At 37.8% G+C, this 24,132-nt stretch overlaps 1 protein-coding gene across 13 annotated transcripts in view; it reads right to left on the reverse strand.

Moving 5' to 3' along the window:
• PTPRK (protein tyrosine phosphatase receptor type K) overlaps window positions 1-24,132 on the reverse strand; it is a 503,420-nt gene that overhangs the window by 397,334 nt on the left and 81,954 nt on the right. The gene's annotated exons all lie outside the window — the stretch shown is intronic.

Below are 24,132 nucleotides of genomic sequence, written 5' to 3' on the forward strand. Positions count from 1 at the left end.
GAAGGTACAACCAGAATGAAAAACAGATTAAGGCCTAACAGAGAACTAAACAGGTCAAAAGCATTTCCGTGCTACTTCATCTGCAATGAATGGGTTTGCAACTTTGTCAGAGAATGCATATACAGGTGTATTTCCATGTGAAAGGCCTGGACCATGATTGTCACTGTCTAGCTACTACTCATAACATTATTTAATTCCACATTTTTCTAATAATCTGATATTAGTAAAACAGAATCTATTCCTAGAAACAGCATTTTCAATTAGTGGAAGACAATTCAATCAACTGGTGAAATCACATGTTAAACTTATTAGTGGAAACACAAACATATCTTTCAACTTCAAGTACCTTCCTAATCACTCCTTTTATCACTCAATTTTATGTTTCATTTTAGCCTAAAATTTGGATTTTACCATAGATTTACTTAGATCAAGATGACGTGCGGAGGAGGTAGTGCCGGAGGACGTGAGGCATGAAAATGAAAATCACGGTGCTGAGCAAGCAATCCGCTGATATTCCAAGTAATTGTATTTGACTAAGATTCCTTCAGGAAAAGCTCTGCAGAGTGCCTAGTAACAGGAAGTACTGCTGGGCTAGAGAAAATAGATGATAGAGCCCCAGGGGCATGAAAGCATCTCTTGGGGTAGGAACAGGAGAGACTTGGGGGTGGGGCCCTGGGGAAGCTGTGCTAAAGACTAAGAGCTTGAAGAGTCCAAGAGGGCAGAGGGTGGGGGTGAGAGTCCAGTGAGGTGAGCCACAGATGGACATGAGAGTGGACTTTGTGACCTATACAACCTAAGTGGCAAAACCATAATTGAGGTAATTGGCGTAACCACTCATGATACCATGAATTGTGTCTCCTTAAGAACTGCCAGTATAATACACAAAAGGTTTTTAGATAAGTAAGAGGCATTCAGATTCTTGCTCAACAGGTTTTAATCCCCAACCTGTTAAGAACTGCCTCATCTAAAAGGAAATGTGAGGTTAGGAAGCTTCTCCCTGCTGGGATCAGGTCTACAAGAAAATATCCCCCCATAAGATGACAATCATAGATTTATAGGATTCTGCAGTCCACCCCACCCCTCCCCCTAGTAATCCATAAAAAGGACTGGCTACATTTCATATTAGGATTTGTTTTTCATTTATTCGAAGCATCTTGTAAAACAGACAAAAAGATTTCTTTTTGCTGTAGAGATATTGACAATCACATGATCATGTTTTCAAGAAAAATTATCTTTACCAAAACATTAAAAGCCATTAAAAGTTAGCGACTGGTCACGTGGCCCTGCACCAGGCTGTGGCAACGTCTGCAAAATGAAGTCCTGAACTGAGGTATGTGTGATTTTTTTAGAGACCACAATGAGTGAAAGGCTATTGAATCTGACTCAATGGCATTAATTACACCTCCAAGGGTGAAGTGAGAATTGTGTGAGTCAAAGAATAAAATTTTATAGTACTATAAAACACTGGTCGAGAAGTCGCAGGGGAAGGGACCTGCAGGGTAAGTAATTAGAGGCAGGAGAGCTGACTTGCTGCCCAGTCACTAACTTGGCTGAGCCTTCAGTGGTAAAACTTTCTTCCCAGTCTTAAACTTATAATCACAATAACACCGACAGCCTCCAAAGACAACCAAATGAACACACGCCCCCTCTTAAACATTTGAGACACAAAGTAAATCTCTCCAAGGACCCAGCGTGCCAGGCATACAGCATTTATTCCAAATCTCAGTGTTACCATGGAGAAAAGTCAGATCTAAAGCAGTCAACATTATCGTATACATTATACACCAGAACATATAAACATGTATTTTCACACAGAGAAAGGAGGAGGAGATTTTTCAAGTTTCCACTCCTAAATTGAGAGCAGTTTTATTTCAATCCTATGATCAAATCTATTCTCTACATATTGACAGCTTCAAGCAGATATAAGTAACAACAAATTACAATATGTGCCATTTGGTCTGCAGTTTTGCAATTACAATCTTTAGAAGCATTAGAATTCACAAACAAAACACAGCAAGGCTGTATGGATCTCAGAGGGGATTAATGAAAATATTTGATCAGAATACAAATACAGTGTAAAGCCAACAGTTATTTTTAATATACAAAAAATATTTAACACAGTTCACAGCACATAGTAAGTACTAAATAAACATTAGTTGTTTTCTTTTTTTAATTAAAAAAATCACATACAGTCCCACCAACCAAAGATAATCAATGCTAACATTTTGGTGCATATTTCTTTCTAGGTTTTCAAACATTATATTTCCTTACTGCTAACTGCTGATATTTAGGAAAGCCACCCACTTTTTGAAAATTTATATACCCAGTCATTTTTCTAATCATCTAAATCTAATAATGTTACAGTTGATGTTACTGGGACTTCTAATATAAATTCATAATGTCTAAATAATGCTGTTTGTTCTCCTTTGTGTATGTATGTGTGTGTATATTTATTTGAATCCATAAGAATTTCTAAAATCGTATTAATAATGGTGACATTGAACACATGTTAATTTCTAGTGCTGTTCCTATTAGACCGTTGCTTTATTAGTAGATCAACGTCTCTCTCCACTCATCTTCAATGCTCCTTCCAAAATGGCATATTTAGGCTCAAGGTAAGAGTAGCGACAGAAGCTGTAATAGTGTCAGAAGTGGTGACAGAAATGGATGTAGAAATAGATGCCATTCTGGTCGAGATGAAACCCCAGCAGCAGGAGCAGCAGCAATAGTAATGAGAGCAGCTAATGATGACCAGCTACTATGCGGCAGGCATTGTTCTACGTGAAGTCATTCATTTAATCCTCACAACAACCTAAAAAGATGGGTAGTAGCATTATGTCCATTTTATAGATGAAGAAACTAAGGTAAGCTTAGTTTACTGAGCTCAAGTGATTTGTTCAAGGTCATAATGCCAGTCAGGTTCCAATCCAGGATCCAAATCCAAGCAAAGTTGGCATTTCTGAACTTTCTTGAAATGGATAGAAATCAGCACTTCAAAGGGAAGATGAACATCAAATTTGAGGAGAAAGTCAACAGGAAAGCCAGGTATTACCAAGTGAAAAATGCAGACTCAACAAGCAGCCACAAACCATAGGCAGATACCATGGGCATTTCTACAAACGCAGGAAAAGATTTCTGGAGAAAGAAAATACGTTTTTGCACAAACTATGGCCAATGGCAAGAGTTCCCTTAGGAAAAGCAGATTTCATGCATAATGGCTTCCTCTTGGCCCAACAAACTCACAGACTTCTCAAGTCAATGAATTTTAAGTAAGCCACTGGCACTAGTTCTCTTTCACTTCTTTCTCCCTGTTTCTTCTCTTAGAGAAGGGGAAGGAGGCAGGGTCTCATTTAGCAGCTGTGGCTCAGCTGTCTACTCCACATGCACACACCAGGAATTTGACATCTCTTCAGACATGCCATTTACAAGCGAGAAATTGTTGGGAGAACAAGAATACAGGCCTCTTTCAGTTAGCATCTCTTTTGTGTAATAAATATTTTTAACTTGGTTTATTTCAGCATCTACAACCCATACATTTCCTCAGTAGTAGAGGGCATTTAATTTACTAGAACCAGCTATTTGAGGATGGTGACTGTATTTAAGCCCGCCTACATATCGCTAAAGCAGGACAAGGCAGTGACATTCTAACCTGACTCTGAGTTCAAAGTAATCCCATAAAGAAAGAAACAAAATATCAAGGGTATCTGCCAAGTGTCTACCTGCATACGGTGCTCCTCAGACCAGTGTATAAAAGAACACTCATTTGTCCCTCACCTCAATGAAGTCCACCCTAGTTTTCCAGGAAAATGCAGGGCTCCACTTGTTCTAAACACTCATTTATTTAAAATGAAGGAATTTGAAAATGTGAGGAGTTGCAAAAGATCCTCAAGCCCACTGAGTACAATTCTCCACCCAGTACAGGAATGTCCCCCAGATCTCAGGACAGATGGCTTCTCCGCATCTGCTTGGATATTTTCACGCCCTTCATCTTAAGGCAGGACTTCTTTGCTATCAATGGTATTCCACCATGATGGCTTTGAACTCACTTGACAATTCAGATGGAATGGCATGACACTTGAGAAATCCAATCTTCCCCAAGACTGCATCCTATCAAGTGTAATTCAGCCATTAGACTGCAGAATTGGAAAGGATTCTAAGGGTCATTTAAGCACAGGTCAGTTTTCATTTAACCTAGCCCACAATTTAGGTTTACTTAAGTAGGAGGTTTAAGTTATAATCATCATTGTATGAGGATTACCCTCCCATACTGAGCCAACTTTTCAAAACAAAGCTTCATTTCTGGGGACTTTTTCTTATTCAAACTGATATCGACTTTTTAATTATTCTCTTTCCAGCCCATTTAATTGACCTTAAAAATCCTGACCAAAAAAAAAAGACTAATAAAAGTTAGTAGGTCACTAAAGGAAGCAGAAAGTACAATCTTGGGATTGTGATGTCTCATGGGTCACAACTTGGAGAACAAAGAAACTGGCTCCATTCAGCCTTTAAGAGTGACTGCACAGAGAAACAAATTCTCTGTGCTACTCCCCAAACTCTAAGGTATAACCCTATTCATATTAAACATGCTTGTAATATTAAGTAAAATAAATGCTCATAGAAAAAGGCTGCGCTTTCTCCAACTCCCAGTATGGAAGTAGCAGAACTAGAAGGGATGTAAGATTTTACCGGAATCCGCTCCCTGTCTCCAGGTGGTGCCTCCTCTCACAGGGGGACTCCCTAAGGTTAACTGACCTTCCCAGACTCAGCAGATAATGACAGAGAGCCTCCATCCCAGGCCCCTACCCCTAGTGCACCAATTCTTTTTTCTCCATCACACACCACCTTGCAATGCTTATTGTTCAGCTTGCCTCCATTAGCCAATTTAATTTTTAAAATATTTTTTTTTACGAGTGAGCACATATGACGTTTCTTCAGAGTGGAAGATTTTTTAAAGACAGCAGATATAGTATGTCATTCACCTAATTTAAAAGAAAATGAATCAAATAGGCCAGAACTTGGATTGCTTTGCCACTACTTATTTTCAAAACCTCATCTTCTGGAGATTAGTTCTTTTCTTGCTCTGTCCAGTCAATCTAATGTAATAAAGCCATTTCTAAGCTTTTCTAGATGTGGCTGAGAATATGAGAAAGCAAACGCTTCAAGAAAAGATCAGATTTTTTTAAAAAGAAAGAAACCTAAGTATCTTTCGTAAATCACATCTTGTGTGTCTGACAACATAGGTAGCACTTTCATTTAATATTTACAAACATTTCATTTGCTTTTCTATTATTTCCTTTAATATTTACAAATGTTCACTTCCATAACTATTTCATTTAATACGGATATTTAATATTTACAAATAGAGTCAGTGAAAATGTTCTCATTTTACAATTCAGAAAACTGAGATGCAGTACACTTCATTGATTTAGCTAAGACCACAAAGCTACTAATTGGTAAAATGAAACCTGTATCTCTGATTCCAAAGCTTGTGTACTTTCCAATCCACCTGAAAAACAACGGCAACTGGGGTCTTGACCACATGAGGCAACATGAGGCAACGGCGGAGACTCTTCACGAGCAAACGGTCTAGATCAGGTAAGTGTTACTAAATCAGGCAGCTGTGGTTTTGCTTTGATAAGCTTTTTTCAATTTCTGCTCATTTGCTCACATGATTCAAGTGTCAGCACAGCCTGACAGAGCTGTTCTCTGCACGTCACCTTCCAGACGTGCTTCCCAACAATCTCAGAATTCTCCCACGCCAAGGCTTCTACGTGAAAAATACAAGGAAAAGAGATTTTCCTCTAAGAATTTTGGTATTTATTCTTGAGAAAAATCTGGATGAGGCATCATATGAAAACTTCACTTGTGTTTAGTGTCCAAGGCCACAAGACAATTGCCAAGCTTTTCCTTTGAATGAATAACAGTTTATTATTTTAATAAACACAAAAGAACATTCGTATTTCAGTAGTGAAAAGGGTGCCATTTGAAATGTATATTGACAGAAAAAAACATTCTTCTCACAAATCACTTAGGCAGAGATGATTCTTGAGGATAATTTCCACGTGTCAAGTCCCCTTCTCTACTGAGAGAACAGACTAAGGAGAAGCACCTGAACCCAAGAGGCAGCCGAGGAGCCACGTAGAAGATAATGCCACGAAAAAATGAACCCTAATCCAACAATTGTTATGATTATAATAAGTCCCCATCTGTAAAATACTCTAGGTGTTTATTCACTCAATCACAGTAGCCTGTGTGAATAAAGCAAGGTACAGGCACAAAGGAAGGCTTTAACGAAAGCTGTTGCAAATGACTGAAAATATAAGATGAAAAACTTCCTTCTTGTATGTGTGACTAAAAAAAAAACTTGGTTGTGTTAAATTTGTGACAGTTGGGATTAAATATTTGGGGCTAATAATATCTGTCAGTAACATCAGAGCTCAATGAACCTAGTTACCAGTAAAGAACTCAACTCAATAAACATTTATTGAACCGCCAGCAGCACCATTACTGCACTGGTTGGGAATACAGAGAAGAACAAGTAGCTGCATAAAGGGGGCAGGGAAATATAAGTAAATAATTACAATATGAGGAATATACACCGTGCATATAGTAACAGGATAAGTGATTAAGAACCTCTATACTCGGGTAGGTGTTCGACAAAGACTTCACAAAAAATCTGACATATGAACTAAGTTTTGAAGGAAGAATGAAGACTGACAGACAAAGAAAACAGCACATACAAAAACAGAGCTAACTAAAATGGGATTAACTTTGTTTTGGGGCAGTAGCAGGTTTAAGAGACGGATGCTAAGAGAAGAGCTGGAGAGGCAAACAATAGTCAGTAACAAATGGCACTGTATGCCAAGCCGAGGACCCAGGACTTACCTTATAAGTAAGGGATGCAAGTGAAACATGTGTCTTAAAAAGACCATGTCAGCAGTAGTGTAATGGACAGATTGTAGAGGGCCACACACGAGACACAAAGACAAGATATGAAGAAGTGATTGCAATAGTCTGGGTGAGAGTTGCTGAAGGTCTGAACTAACAGGTGTAAAATCAGACCTGCTTTTAGAACGGTGGTGGACAGATGTTTCTTTTTTGCAAGTGACGGGAAAATAACATAAAACCATAAATTGATAGGCATTATTTTTTTAAAAATTAAGAAGTTTACACATCCAATAAGTCTTGGCTTTCCTTTAAAACTGAAATTAGAGGAGAACGCATGGATACACAAAAACATACACATGTATGCATATACACGTGTATGCAAAAAAGATGGAAAGGACGGGTCACAAAATTTAGCAGTATTTCTTTCAGACTAGTAGGATTACAAGCTTCTTCACATTTTCCAAATTTCTTCCTATGAATTCTTTTATCTTAAAATAAAGATGTCATACATTTATTCTTTCCACTTTCAGACTAGAGGAAAAAACACTTGAAAACAAATGAGAATGTTCACATCATTCAGTAGATATTTACTAAGTAAAGACAAATCATACTTTTACATATACCATACCTATATATATAGATACAGACATAAATCCTGCAAAGCAGAAAATTTTATATAAAATTCTTTATTTTCCTCTTTTTTTGCTTTATATAGTACTCCAACATACAATGAAGAAATAATTTCTTTTTTTACCTTGGGTTAATGTTTACATTTTCAGACCACGAACTAGTTAGATTTAACAAGTGGTCCACGATTAAAGCTATGTGGTATGTATAAGGGGTAAGAGAGCCTAGGAATTAAAATACTATGACAAGGATGAGCCATTGTTAGAGAGTTAACTCTAATTTCAAAACTGCTCTATGGATAACTCAATTCTCCCCGCAGCCTTACACAAGGATAGGCCATTAAATATCAAAGAGAAGTTTAATATACTGTTTATACATAGAAAAAAAATGTACCGGTTAATAATGCAAATTCAAAAAACAATAATGTTATAATGGAAAGCATGGGAACCATTTAATAATGCTAACAGGCACAGATCACTGTAATACAAGAAAACTAATTTGTTGGCGTATCATCAGAGGTTCTTTTTGTATCTATCACTATTATAAATCACTCCAACTTCACTAACAAACAAATATTTAATAATTAGGCAATAACACTGAGCCTTCCATCTTGATTTGCTTAATAACAAGATAATTTCTTTGATCATAGCAGTATTTTTGTCACCCAGTCCCTCTTCCTTACTTTTCTCATTCCTAATAATATTGCCATGAATTCACAGTTCACCTTGCCTCCCGGAGGAATAAACAGCATTCCACAGTAAATCTCAGTTACCTGATGTGAGAAAAAAGCAAAAAGAACATGGTCCTTTTCATCTCTAATTCCCAGAGACATTCTCAGCAATCTCTCTCCCACTCTTCACAGTCTGGAGTAATAGACTGCATTACTGCTACCGACACCCGTCCAGAGAGGAGAGGGCAAGTAAAAATGGCTCAGGTACAAGTGAGTGTGTTTGTTTCTTAATTAAGATTTCAAAAAAAAAAAATATAAAAATGGATGCTAACATTCTGTAAAGACAGTGTATCTTGTCACAAAAAAATAAATACTACAAAAATACTAGAATTTTATGAATTCTACTTATTACCAAGTTATAACCATTTTTCTTAACATAGTCACAGCTCCTTCAAACTCTGGCTCCTCAAAATTCCAAACACTCCAAATAAAATTTTTCTTTTAGGAAAAAATGTGGTTTGAACCAGAAACCATAGTCCTTATTAAAACATTTTTCTGCATGTCCTCAAGCATGCACCACAAGCATATGTCTGCAGCACCCCTGCCTTGCAAACATGTCCCTGGGAATCAGCCTGTCTCCCGCCCAGTACCAGAACACTACTAAAAAGAAGCAGCAAGGAACCAACCTGGACACATCATAGCTCTACCAAATTTTAAATGTTGCATTACGGTGTCTCTGACTTTTTAAACAAACCACTTCTTGTCTACACCATTCTCTTTTCTTATCCCTATTTTTGATGTGTCTCCCTGTTCACAAATACTTCACTCTAACGATTCTCGCTAGCTCTGTAATATACTCATCCACACCATTCCCTCAATACACTCAATCAATTACATGAAGGCTTTGCCCTTCTTCTCTTCTAAAATTCTTATCAGCACTTTATGGAGAAGTCTCCAAGTGTCTACAAATAACTAGTATCCAATAATCCCAAATAAAGTAGAAATAGTAGCAACAGGGTTCTTTTTGATCTTACTACCTGAAGCTCAGAAAATATTTGGGGGTAAAAACCATTTGGGGGCAGGGGTTCATTACTTGAAGCATAAGACTCATTTGTGTATCACAGACCAAAGAAGGAAGAAAATGAAGGCTAAAAGGAGTAGATGTGACCTTTAGCTGCCTCTTTCAAATAACGGAAACTGAAAAAACACAGAACCGGAATTCGATAGGAAACTAACCTGAGAACCCACTGAAGACTTCAATTTCCAGAAAGCTTGCTGCCCTTGGGTGTCCCTCACTGCCAGGGCGGAGAAGCCATGGCAAGAACGATTCTGGTGTTGGAAAGGATCACATGTTCTTTGCATTCCCAACAAAAAGCAAATACGGTTAGAAAAACGTGTTCCTCCAAAGGCTTCCCTCCAGAAAAGAAAGTATGAAGAGATCCAAAGACTGTGCTTCCAGCCTTCCCAGGACAACCCGTTTCCCTTGTGGAAACTCAGGAGGTTGGTTTAGTTAGGTGTGAAATCCTTCATAATAGCTGCTGAGTACTGAAGCCCAGTGAGCACAGAGCAAATGAATAATCATACAGAACACGGAACGTGGATAAGATCTACTTTGTTGTGAGTTTATGCCATTACATTTCCAAACTCAGATCGTATGTACTTGGTCTGCCTCACACATTTCTTAAAATAGGATGCCTGTTCTCCCCAAAAGAGGAAAGGGAAGATTGTCATTAGCTATGAAGTTTAGAGAAAGACAGTCATCTCAAATGACTACATCGAATAAAAAGAAAAAACATAAATTGGCTCAATGAGGCTAAAATTCTGAGAACAGACTTTTTCCCTACACATAGTAGAAGTAATTGTTTAAAATAAGCACAAGGCTCTAAACAGAATTATCTGCCCAATTTTGCCTGAAAGTCTTCCTAGTAAAAAGCTAAAATGCATATTTTTTCCTTTTTTGATCTGTGAATCTACTGTTGTTTTAAATCAATAAATGCTTAATTACCACCAACTAAATCCAAGATCCTATACTAGATATGTGGAACATGGTTGGACAAATGAGAGCCTGTCATGGCCTTCAGAGAGCTTAGAGTTCCACCGCGAAGACTGGGCATGGATACAAAAGATGACAACACAGAGCAATCTGTGGTAATTACAACAGAAAGTACAAGCAAGATCATGTAAGTGCTTAGAAGAAAGTAGTCACTCAATTTTACACCTGCCACTTATGGTCAGGAAGATGTGATGGAAATGGAAGCACTAGGAAAAAGCCATACTAGAGCCTAAGGAGAACATTCAAATCGAGAACAGCATAGGACAGAAGCCAAAGGTGTGCCTGGGGAATAGTGCATTGTGTAGCTTGTATTCGAAGCAGAAAAACAGTGGTAGATAAAGACAGAAATAAGATGGCAGTTCGTAGTATAAGATAATCATCTTCAACTGTGGGGAACATGACAAAATCCGATTTGGGTATTTCAAAGCCTTCCTGTGCCCAGGCAAGATACCCTACCTTCCTACCTCAGTGGTACATCTGCCACTCTCAACCTTCATCACTTTTGCTACATCGGTTTCTAGTTGCTTATTGTAAACAATATAATTATTCATTTTCAGATTCTTTAAATCCATATTTATCAAATCTGACAGGTTTGTTTTTCCTGCTGTCATTTTTGTTTTATTTTATTTATTTATTTACTTATGTTTATGTCGTATGTGTGTGTGAGGAAGATTTGCCCTGAGCTAACACCCTGCCAATCTTCCTCTATTTTGTATGTGAGATGCCTCCACAGCGTGGCTGATGAGTGGAGTAGGTCTGCACCCAGGATCCAAACCCATACACCCAGGCACCGAAGTGTAGCACACGGAACTTTAACCACTGGGCCACAGGGTTGGCACCCCTGCTGTTATTTTTAAACAAATAAAAGTTCACTGGATTTTTAGGACATTAACTGGTAAAGAAAACTATTACAATATTTTATCTTAAAAATGATAAAGCAACAAAGGTTTTTGGGGGGAAGTCTCACACGGAACAAAATCGGAAAATAGAATTTTTGAGTTTATGAGTTTGGAAAGGTGGAAGCAAAAGGGGATATGAAAACAGAAGAGGGGGACTGGCTGTCAGAAACTGTCCCATAAGTATTTAAAAAGAACACTGGTGTTTGTGGCAGAAGATATCAGTCAGCGTTTTATCCAAAAGAGTGCAAATAAGATAGGAGTGGGAAAATTAAAGTGTTTATTGTTTGGTTGGGTTTTTTCCTTCCCTTCTTCTTCTCTCTTTTTTTAAACTGAATAGAAATACTCTTCTGACAAAGATTCAAAACTTGTTGACTAGTAAGAACAGGATTTTTTACAAAGCATTCAAGACTCCACAAGGATTCGCCTTTCCAGAGTTACCATCCATTTCAGGAAGAAAGGATTCAGTAACTACACAAGAGAGCCCCTCTCCGCCCCCCACCCCACACAATACACCCAAAATGAATTGCTAAATATTAGAATTAGTACTGTTGTTCTTTTTTAGCTGGAATCATAAAGATCTGTATACAAAAAGTAGAGAGTTAGAGGTTGATTATAATGACAGAATTATCATCAAATAATATTTCTTTAAGCTCCACAATAAATCTGAGAAGCTAAAATTCTGTTCTTAATCCTTCTCGTGTAAAAAGAGTCTGGGTTTGGTTACCGTTTTGGCAGGCTTGAAAGAACACCTTACTCTTGTAAACTAACAATTCATGATTCATGAGGCCGGATCCATTCAAACAAAAAAACACGCACACTAAGCAACACACAAAGGCTCACCCACCTCAGAGCCCAGGCCAGCAACCAGGAGCCAAGAGAGCTGCTCTGTACTTCTACTCAGAGTTCCCCCTGCCTACAACCCTTGTTTCATGTTGTAGATCGTCTAAGTGTGTTAATAAGTGGTTATGTTTACTTTTTCATGATGCATTATTTTTCCCCATACACACGTTTTTAATCTGTTATTTAAGGTATAAATTTAATGTTGTCATTCTTGTGTGTGCACGTGCATGTGTGTGTGTATAAACTGAGTTTGAGACCTTATAATCACTCTAAAATAAAAATCCTCTCCCCTCCACTTTCTCCCAACAAACATAAGTCTCTCTCTGTGAAAGATCTGAAGTACCAAAGAAACTTCTTATACTTACTCTGAAAAACATGTGCCACTACGGCAATTCATCCAGATACAATTACTGATGATTTATTCAGAAAACTTCAAATCAAGTAACGTACGCAAGTCATTATTTTTCCAGTGGCCTCTCATGGGATTTTTGCCCAGCAACTATCTCTAGATGGTTCTACAGCATCCTCACCCTTAATCAACATGGTTATTCCATGTTAGTTCCACAGATTCTGTTCCCTTACCACAGTGAATTGGCACAAGGGTGGGACTTAACCCAACACATCAGAATTTCCTGCCTGAAATTTTGGACCTGGTTGAGACTCACTCCATCAAGAGAAATTAGGATATGAAATTTTGGAACTCTCAATGGTCGTACTATTATGTGGAGAAAAAGAGTGTAACTCAAAGAAAGAAAAATGAAGCCAACACACAAAGAGAAATAGAGAAGGAAATGACGATGGCGCCCTCAGGGGTTCTGTGTCCCAGTTCTCCTTGTTCCAGAGGTCAGACTGCATGCGTGACCTCCCCATGGTTTGTTGTTTATTATTCCGTTCATCCTTAGACTTCACTAGATTCCCACATAGCTTTCTAATATATTCCTTTTCCCCTCCAAACAGTCAGATCTTTGTCTATAATCAAAAGATTCTTAAGTAACACATTATTGGTCCCATTCGTTACGGCATGGGAGAATGCTTTTTTCCCAAAGAACTCAAAATAAAAAGTATCACAGATGTTGTTTAAAAAAAATAAACTGAGCATTTCTGTTCTTTAGAAATGCTACAAAACAGAGGTTAAGAAGGTGAAGCGACGAGCATAATAACCTGGGCATCAGTGGTATACACATACAGCGCTAAAACCAAAACTGTCAGAATTACTCTTCTTTCCTCCTTATCTGTGTGGTTCAAAGTCAAGACAAGCATACTGTCATCTTAACACAAGTTTATCTTTCTCTGGCAATTAAAAATCTTTTGATGAGTAAAGTCGGAGGTGGTCTTTTCTGAGCACTTAAAATCAAATTAAAACGCCTGGAGGAAAAACCTTGGAAAGTCCAGCTTTTCTGATTTAAAAAGAGGAAATCATTTGTAAATTTTTTTTCTTTTCTTTTTTTAATGCAGGATCTCACCATTGGTTAGTAATAACAGCTGTGACTAGCAATGAATAAAATGTATTTTCAGACTCTTCTCATGACCTAGGAACATTATCATCCTAAAAATAAAAAAAGCTTACATTAAAAAAATGCCTAAACTCTATCAAACCACTCTGGACAGTTTCTCGTTATTTTTTTTTTTATCAGTTTTGTTTTATTTCATCAAAGTGGCAGGGGCAGGAGACTAAACGAAGAAAAAAATATGATCACGAGTTTCATGACATTAACATTTATGCAGGTATATAGAGTCAAACAATATACTTCAGAGAAACTTAAGAATTATATATTGAATAAACCTTATGGCTTTTCATAATTGCTGGATCACTATTTTTGTTTTGGGGAGTTTTTCTGATGCTCTCTCTTTAATAAATATTTCTTGAGATCTTTCGACTATCAGAAGAAAATGCATAGCAGAGAACATACATTTCAATTAATTTGAATCTGTAAGAAAAAATAACAGACTACTCTTAAGAGAACTATAGCAAATGAAATGTTGCGGTACAAAATGTTTTATTTTTATAGTTAGAGAGTAAAGATCTACTGAAGAGAAAGAAAAGCAGCCACTGAAAACTCACTTTGAGACAGGAAGTTCAGGTCTGCTTACCCTGTCAAGTTAGTATCTGGAAGACTGAGAGTAAGGTCCTATTTCTCAACAAAGCAGCATTTTACCTAAAGTCGCACTATTCACAGAGGAGGGAGAAAATAGGACTAAGTCAGTAAATAAGTAAGTGATCCCTGTGGAAGTTGAGCAGGGTTCCCTCCCTTTTACTGACAGCTCAAGAGAGCCTATGGCAAAAGTCACAAGGGAAAGTGGTTGTGACGCTCAGTGTCTCTTTTTCTCTGAATCAAATCCACATTCCCTTTGGCCCAACTGACTGGAAGACACTCTTCTAGCATCCCCTCTCTTCCAAAAGGAGTAGAGAACATCATACTGTTAGAAACTGCTAAACCCCAAGTTATTCTCATGCTATGTTATTCCTTTACCTCAAAAGCATCCTTGACAACAAGGGTTATTTTAACTAACCTAAATTTATATACCGCTAAGAATGAAAGGCATTGGTAGTTAAACAATGATTAAATGGTAAAATACTTCCTGATTTCAGAGATTTTAAACATTGAGGAGGAAATGTGTGTTTTAGAATCAAAAACCCAGTCTTGTAGTCTGTCTCACATTCACCACAACCAAGTGACGTCAAAGACCTGCTGGGTCTACTTCAGTAAGACCCTTTTCTTTCAAACCTTTCCTCCTCTTACTGCCACAACCACCTCAGGTTAGACCTATGTCTGCTGAGAAAGACTTACTGCTGGAGGCCCCTCCACGCATCTCTTCCCAGTGTCCAATCCATCTCATCTGTACACACTCTCCGGATTGACTCTCCTAAAGGGAACACCAGATCATGGTTCACCCACACGAGAAAGCTTCGCTCTGATGTCCAGACCTTCCACCACCTTGCCACAACCCCCATGTGGGGAGCAACATTTCCCAGGAAGGGTCTGCAAGAAAATCTTTCATAGCATTTTTGTACATTTTACTAAAAAAGAGAGTTTTATGATTAAAGAAGTGACTATAAATAACACTGAATACATTTTTTAACCTAAGACTTCTCAGAATCCTTAATGTTTGAACATCTCTAAGAGGCATGAATAGTATCCAAAGTTTCCCAAACTAATTTCACCATAGAAACCTCTTCGTGCATGTGATCTCTGGAGACTAGCGTTCTTGGGGAAATAAACTAGGACTCACTGCTCCTCATAGTTATTCCTCTGCTTTCTGTCTCAAGTCCTTGCACATTCTAGTCCCTTTGTTGAAGATGCACTCCCCTCTCACGGCCTCCAATGTGCACTGGTATTTATCAACTCAAGGCTCAGTTCAAACGCTCATTCATTCTAAAAGCTCTGCCTGCGGCCCCTAGCTGGAATACCTCCCAGAGAACACCGATTCTACTTTTCTTTCAGTACCTACCACCTTCTACTTTCCATTAAAACTATTTTTCTAGTATTTTATTTTATCCCTATAATCTCCTTGAAAGCAGCATCTGGGCCTTATTCCTCTTTTTATTCTTCTCAGCACCCAACAGTGGGGTTTAATTATTTCTTAAGTGAAAAATTCAAATGTAGCCTAATTTTTATAACTTCTGATAACCCCCTATGACCCTATCATGCACCATGCTCCCCCAAATGCTCCCTGCTTTGAGAAAATGAACAGAAAGAGTCAGCATTTCCAATACTCACCACATCTTTAAAATCATATAGGAACAAAATCTAATATTTTTAAAAGAAAAGATGGTAGCTTTAAAGTTTTACTGAACACTCTGTTACTTCATCTTGTCATTTGTCACTAAAAAGGCTTTATAACCCATGTTTTGGGAGAGGAGGTGAAAACAAAGGAAAGCATTTGTTTCTGCATAAGATAACCTTATAAAGTCATTCTTTCTTGATTTACCTGAAATTAAATACACAACATTCCTATTTCAAGCTAGAACTGTCAAGGAAATATTTTTCTTTTTTGAAGCAAGTATACTCTGAAGATTTCAGAGCTATGACTTTTCCGGTTATTCACCAATTTCAACCTTCCATGAGGAGGCCCCACATGGCCAGCAGCACAACTGGTGAGGCACAAGTTCTCCTTTCAAAGCATAAAACACCAAGAAGTTGAAAGATGATGCCCCTCCTTTAATGTATTTCCCCATCATATGTTCTAATGTGCGTTAGCACCAAACAGGCACATGTTAAGGGTGTAGGGCTCACACTGATTGTATTAATAATAACAGCAATAATAGCTAACACTTACTGCCACTTACAGTGTGCCAGAGGTTGCTTATGTGCTTTACAGACACTAACTCATTTCAACTTCAAAACAGCCCTATGAAGAAAGCACTATTATTATCTCCACAAATAAGAAAACCTAGGGAGGTCTTACATAACTTATCCCAGTTCCCACAGTTAGTAATGATAGTTCCAGGATTTTAATCCAGGTGGTCTGACTCCAGAGCCAAAACCCTTAGCCATCATGCTTTCCTGCCTGCCTTCTATTAAGACAGTTACATTCACGGTTTGGAGAACCACTCCTACTACCCAGCACACTTCTCGCCATTACTGACAGTCCGAAGAAATGTCAAGATATTGGGGGGGCCGGCCCCAGGGCCAAGTGGTTAGGTTCGCATGCTTCACTTTGGCGGCCCAGGGCTCCGCCGGTTCGGATCCTGGGCGTGGACAAGGCACAGCTCATCAAGCCATGCTGAGGCGGCGTCCCACATGCCACAACTAGAAGGACCCACAACTAAAAATACACAACTATGTACCGGGGGGCTTTGGGGAGAAAAAGGAAAAATAAAGTCTTTAAAAAAAAAAAAGATATTGGAAACCAATGATGTCTGTGCTCTGTCATAGACAAGTGAAGGATGTCTGCTGGGAAGAAGACACAGTGTAAAGATGAACATGATTTTCAAAACTTTTGTGATTGAATTAATAGATTTTAGATTAACTAAATAGATTTAATTTATCAATTACCTCTGTGTTCCTCCAAGTAAAATTGGAAAACTGTCAATTCCTGGATAACTGCTACACCAGAATCAGTCCTCTCTCCTTAACCTCTCCCTCTGCCAGCCTCCCCACTTCTGGTACCAACCACCTCCATCAGCTAGCAAGACAATATATAAAAAAACTTTTAGCACTGCCCTTTCCATATACGGTAAAAGAAGAAATCATATAAGAATCAGTAGACACTGTGGACTGACGAATCCTCTTCCTAAGGCTTCAATGGACGTACTTGCTCAGGGATAACACTGAGTCTATTCTACTGAAGAACCAGCTGCTTGGAATTCTCGAGGGGACTGCCCTATCACAGAGCACTGCACCCTGAGCCTAGGGGAAAGCAATCTTAGCAATCTAAGATGTACAGCATTAGTAGACTACTGAAAAGATGTGATGCACACCATTAGCTATACAAGCTTTCAGTTTGTTCTGTAAATATTTATTAAATGCCAGGCACTGTTCTGAGCACACCAAGATCAACAAGACAATGAAATGTTGAGAGTCTACATTCCACAAGCAAGGGTGGGTAGATCTGGGAATGTAAGACAGAGTGGTAGAGGAGATGCCTCCCGGAGGAGGAGCTGGAATGACTGGAAGAAGGACGCCAATGTGAAGATCTGTGGCTAAAAGTCATTCCAGGCAGAGCAAACATCAAGCACAAAACGCCTGAAGTGGGAGCAACCTTTCAGGGGTCACCAAATGGTACACCTGTTGGTAGACCTATGACTTCAAACCCTACTACATTATTCCAAGCAACTGAGCTGAGTACCAATATCAAAACCTGCTTGAGATCTTTAAAAATAAAGATTCATTTTCCCCAATCCTGTTCTACTAATTAAAAAATTAGAATAATCTGGAAATAAGGCACTAAAAGCTACCCTTTTAACAGCAAGGGCTACACTATGACAAAACAAAGGTAATAGTGCCACTTCCAAAGTAATAGCAAAATAAAGTTAACAACTAAAAACATATTCACATCCAACTCATCTATAAAATGTATCCCCTTATCACGCATTCCAGTGCATTCTAGCGGTGAGACACACGGGCAGAAATGTTTAAAGAAAGAAGTGTTTTAAAGAGGCATCTATTAATAAAAAAAAAAAATACCATATTGTAGAGGCTCTTCTAGAAGTTGGCCTTAATGATTCAGAATGTACACTTGCTCTACTCAATGAAGTGTGCATTATTAATTAGATGATTTCTGCCTTGAAAGACTTAGAATAATGAAAACCAAACACAACTGAGAACATCCACCATGATGAGATACGTCTGCATAATTTTCAATGCTATATAACAAAGTTTAATTTAAATTATAAGTGTTGTTTGCATTTTTTAATCCACTTCTTGGGTGTAGCCTTCTAGGCATAAAAAAAATCAGAACTGAAACCTCAGTAGTTTGTAAGAGATTTACATGTGATTGTGACAACAAAAAGGAATTGTAGGAATTACTACAAGTAACTCCTATTACTTGTAGAAATAATGGAATCACCTTAATAAATGAGTGCAAAAATGGGAATGTTTTATAATATGAGCAATTTAAGTGAAGAAACTTAGATTTGAAAACAGTAGACTACCATTTCAGCTTAACCATGATTTAAGAAAGAAAAAGAAAAAAGCTGCAAAAAAACCTCTCATGAGACAGCTTAATGAAGCTTTAGGAGAAGTAAGAGGAGAAAGCCCTGGACAGTACACTTGTTAGCCACAGAGTTTCCTCATCTAAGGAAAATAGGGATAATACCTCCTTTCTGCCAAGATTATTTGCAATATTATATGGGCATTGAATTCTAAAGTAACTAAGGCAGAGCTTAACGTATATTAGGAAGTCAATACTGGTTAGTTCTCTTTCCACGTCATCCTTTTTGGAACCCTGTTCAATTTCATTTGATTCAACAAGCATTTATTGAGTGTCTGTGTCAAGAAGCATATTGATACTGGTGATGCAATGGTGACCAAGACATGTTACATGACTTTAATGATAGAAAAGATAGAAAGGACACAATAACTCACACAGCATGGTATGTACTATCCCGAGAGTGTAATAAAACACATAAAAATTTAATGCTGCTTAAAAAAAAAAAAAGAAAGAAAACCACAAAGGGATAACTTTTACGTCTGACCTTAAAATATAAGCAAGAATTTACCATGGCAAAAAGACAAAGAAGGCTGTATCAGGAAAAAGGAGACATGAACTCAATAAATATTGACTCATCAGCCTAGTGGTTGCTGGGCTCTGGACCGGCACCAAGTATGCCCAGGCAGAGGTCTAGAGATGTGAATATACATGGGATCTTCCAGAAAGAGCAAGTACTCTAGCAAGTACGCTAGTACTCCCTCCCCAATGCCTATCACACACTCCCACATAAAAATAAGTATGAATAAGCATGGGGATTTTTAAATTATTCTCAATTACTGCACAAATGTGCATATTTTGCATTGTGTTAGAAATCTTCTCCAGAGAAGTTATGTATAAATTTTAAGTATACAATTTTAAAACACAAGTGTCTGTTACATCTAAAATACGTTTTGAAAAACAATACAAACTATCTTTGTGAGCAAAGCAGTCTGAAACATTGCATATTCCAATCTCTCCAGCGCAACTAGTGGTCACAGGTGATGATGTCAGAATGAAACGATTTTCTTTAAATATGCTTTAAAATTTGTCAGACAGTACAAATAATATCAAGAGCGTATCAACTGAAATGAAATGCCGTTTCATTTAAGGTAAGACTCATCAGCACTGGAAAAGTTCAAGACGTGCCCATGTTAAACCAACAAACAGTCCAGCATTCTACTGGATGCAATTGTTTGTTTTTCCTTCTATCTTTTCTAATAAAACAACAGTCTCTTCTAAAACCTCATTTAAGTGCCTGGAACACACTAAAGCTTAATATGAGACCTCCATTTAAATCACAGATACCTAACAGTAAAACTGTGTCCTTGTAAAGCCAAAAGAAATGAGTGAGACCTGTCCTAAGGATGGAATGGAGCTATCACGGTAGCTTGATATTCTCCATGAAAAAATGTACTGTTCTCCACCCCCATCCCTTTTAGAAATAGCAGGAAGATGTATTATATATTCTCTTACCTCTGACACTAGAAGGAAGGAAGAAAGGGAAGGGGGGGAGGGTAGAAAAGGAGGCCTGTTAGAAAACATAGCTCCTTACAATTTTATCTAATATAATTTGTTAGAATTGTCATAAACCACCACAGATCACCTTTATAACTATTATTTTCAAAAGATTTTGTTTTTAAAACTTCAAACAGAAATTCAAAAATCCCCCTGGAAAAAAACACTGCTCCTCACTTACAAAATAGGTAACTTTTGATAACTTTTCATTGTATGAATACTCGGGTATATTTTAAACATGATTCAGTTTTTTTAAAAAAGCTGATATAAACTAACCTTTTAGGAATTGCTACTGTAATATGTAAAATTAAAGTGCACCTTTGGTGTTATTTGCAAATGCAATAATGTCATTGAGAGCAGTTCTTAGAGACAAAGGGCTAAACAAATACAAGTTGTTATCCTGGAACTCTGTCCCTTTACAGTTATGCAGCAATGGGCCTTGACAACTCAACACACTTATCTAAACAGTAGAACCCATTCAAACCCATTACAAACCATTAAGATTATCAGCTCTCATCGGAACCACACAAAAATATGCCTACGTGCGTATTTCACTTTCAGGATGAAACTATTTCAGGTGGCTCAATTCAAGATCTTCAAAGTTTAATATTCTCACAAAGGACTCAGTTGAGTCATTTGACCAAAAATATGAAGCATGAGATTAGTCTAAACCAACGTTGCCTCCAGCATCTCGGTATATTGTGTTCAGAGACACACGGACACACACGTACATATCTAACTCAACACAGTTTCTTTGATTTTACTTTTATATTTTTACTATGAACTTTTATTTAGGATTTACCTTACTATTTCACATTTTCTTTCCTTAATCCTTTCCATTCATGTCACTGTCTTCTGACTTTGTAACTTGTTTATTTTACTCCGATTTTAAGATTATTTTAAATATTTTCTTTTATTCTTCAATTATTTAATTTCCATAGCATTTTCTTATAGTTTATTGTGAAATTTCTAAATAACTCTTGTCCCCTTTGGAATAGACAGGAGGAAGGCACTCGAGCATACCAGATAGAGTCACGGTAACACAATCCACAACCCGTAACAGAGAAGACAGAAGGACATCTTTCTTTTGAGAGCTTTTGTGTGGAGCCGCCCACATCCCAAGTCCAAGATCTCCCGAGCAGTCCTAGAGAAGATATTTCATCTTAACCATCATTAGCCAGGTGTGGCTGACAGACCTATTTTTTAACTATTTAGACAACCATCTAGGAACTACATGGGCAAAAGTGCCCCTCCAGGAGGATGACAAACCAGCCAACAAAACATCCTGATGAATTGAAGCAACAACATTATCTCATCTCTAGGACAATTCACAGCCTCTCTGAGGAGGCAGGTGGATATACTAAAACCCACGGTCTCTGAGCACAAGCACAGAACTGGGCTTTTTCTCCTGGGCAAACCAGTCGTGGATAAACAAGGCGGCATAAGGGGTTTTCCTAAATAAATCTTTCTACTCAGTTTCAAAACGACTTATACTAGAGCGTAACTAGATACTTCTGGACCTCCCTTCTACCTTTTTTGGAGAGATGCACGAGGCAGAGGGCAGCAGAGCATGCCTGTGAGCAATAGCAGCATGGATCACCCCTTAATAGCTACGTGACCTTGAGCAAATTGCTTCACCTGCTGAAATCCCAGGTTATTTACTTGCTTTAGAGGTGGGGCACAGAACTTGCCTCATATATATATATATATATATATGTGTGTGTGTGTGTGTGTATGTATTATATGGAATATTATATGTATTATATATATATGGAAGTATTAAATGAGATCATGTATGTGGAGCATGACTGACACTTTAAAAACTCAATAAATATTAACTAGCTAAAAACAAAAACAGCAAATCTGAAGTATTGGAATCTCTCTTATGCTGGCCCATTCCAAACTAAACTTGAATAAATAGAATTATTTCATTTCAAGAAAGGAATTTAAATATTCCCCATGTGTAAACCTCGCCAGTGTGCTGTCTTTATCATAAAAATGGAGAGAATGCCCACAGTTGAGATTCTCCCAAATAGGTTCTCCAATTGTTTAAAACAATTTCAAAGCTTAAAAATTCCAAAAGCTTGGCTTGCAATGGCCATCCTGACAGGGTCTAATGTTAGATGACTCCCACCAATGTGTAACTAAAGGGATTCTTCTAAATTAACTGGTCTTTTGAGGATGAAATAGTTTGACTGGAAGTATATAATACACGTATCATTGAGTATGGGCCTATTTTTTTTATTTTTTTCTTGATGTGGAAATGATCTCAACATAACTAGCCAACGGCTTAGATGTGAATTTACTACAGCATTCAGGGAGAGGCTGGGCAAAGTCGAAGAGTCGCACAGAGCAGCCTGGGTCGGCTGATGAAATTGAAGAAAATGATAGTTTTCCATCTTGCTAGTGGGTGCTTTTAAAGCAGTTCCTTATCTGTCACTTGAAAGAGAAATGCTGACCCTAACAATCATTAGAGACTACTCTTAAGAGACAGGTCACAAAGAGTTGATAAAGGGCAGGAGAGCAATCGTGACTGTGAAGAAGTCAATCTCTTTAGTATTTTAAGACGTTCACCCCTCTAGTATTATAATAGCTTGGTCACTATGTGACGCTGGACCAAAATATTCAGAAAAGCCATTACTCAGAAATTAGAATGAAAATAAGCCATTATGTGCTTTCTAGTCATCAAAAGTGTTTTAATAAAAATTAAGCTCTCGGGGCTGACCAGGTGGCGGAGCAGTTAAGTTTGCATGTTCTGCTTTGGTGGCCCAGGGTTTGCCAGTTCAGATCCCGGGCAGGGACATATGCATCACTTATCAAGCCATGGTATGGCAGGCATCCCACATATAAAACAGAGGAAGATGCCCACAGATATTAGCTCAGGGCCCATCTTCCTCAGCAAAAAGAGGAGGATTGGCAGCAGATGTTAACTCACGGCTAATCTTCCTCAAAAAAAGAAAAAAAAATTAAGCTCTCAAATAAACCATACCAGAAATCAGCATTTTGGCATTACGACTGAATGTAGTTTGAGAAGCCAACTAAGTGGCTTGCCAAAATGAAAAAAAAAGACAGGCAATATACAAAACAAGAATTATACTTCTTAGACCTTTTGGAGTCACAGGTAAAGTGACAAAGGACCTCCCCTTAGGCTGTATACAAAAAGATAACTTGTAAGTTGCTCTTTGGGGTCTCAACCAAAATATTTCTAAAACATTGTTTAAAACAATAATTAGTTTCCTAGGATAGTCCCCTAAAGATTGGTAGGTAGTTTAAGTCCAGTTTTAAAGTATAGTTTTAAAATTTTGTAGTTGAATTGGAAAATGACAGAAAATAATAAAGTAGCAAGATTAGGAATTAAAAAAGTTAAATAATCTAAGTAAAGGAATTTTTTTTTTTAAAGACTGGCACCTGAGCTAACATCTGTTTTGAATGTTTTTCTTCTTCTTCTTCTTCTCCCCAAAGCCCCCTAGTACATAGTTGTATATTCTAGTTGTGGGTCCTTCTAGTTGTGGCATGTGGGACGCCACCTCAGCACGGCCTGAAGAGCGGTGCCATGTCTGCACCCAGCATCCAAACCGGCAAAACCCTGGGCCACTGAAGCGGGGCGCGTGAATTCAACCACTCAGCCATGGGGCCGGCCTCTAAAGGAATCTTTTAAAATGTATCTCACCTGTTGGAGCTTAAAGAAAAGCAAATTTGAAAATTTCCGGAGGAGGAATACTTAGATATACGAAGTTTCTGAAGACAACTTTTGACATTTTTGCTCACTGTGTAAAATGATGTTAGCTACTTTCTCTAAAACACCTTTTCTTTCCCATGCTTTGAGTATATTCTGACACTAATTTCATCAGTTGAGATTACTTATGGCACATAAATGAAAGGGCACAGTGGCAGCTAAATAATAAAAACTAACAATCATTGAAGAACTTTTTCAAATAAAGTGATATGCTGAGAACTTCACATACATTATTTTATCTTCAAAACAAGCCTGTAAAGTAGGTATTATT

This window comes from Equus caballus, chromosome 10, assembly GCF_041296265.1.
Source record: "Equus caballus isolate H_3958 breed thoroughbred chromosome 10, TB-T2T, whole genome shotgun sequence".
Classification (NCBI taxonomy): Eukaryota; Metazoa; Chordata; class Mammalia; order Perissodactyla; family Equidae; genus Equus; species Equus caballus.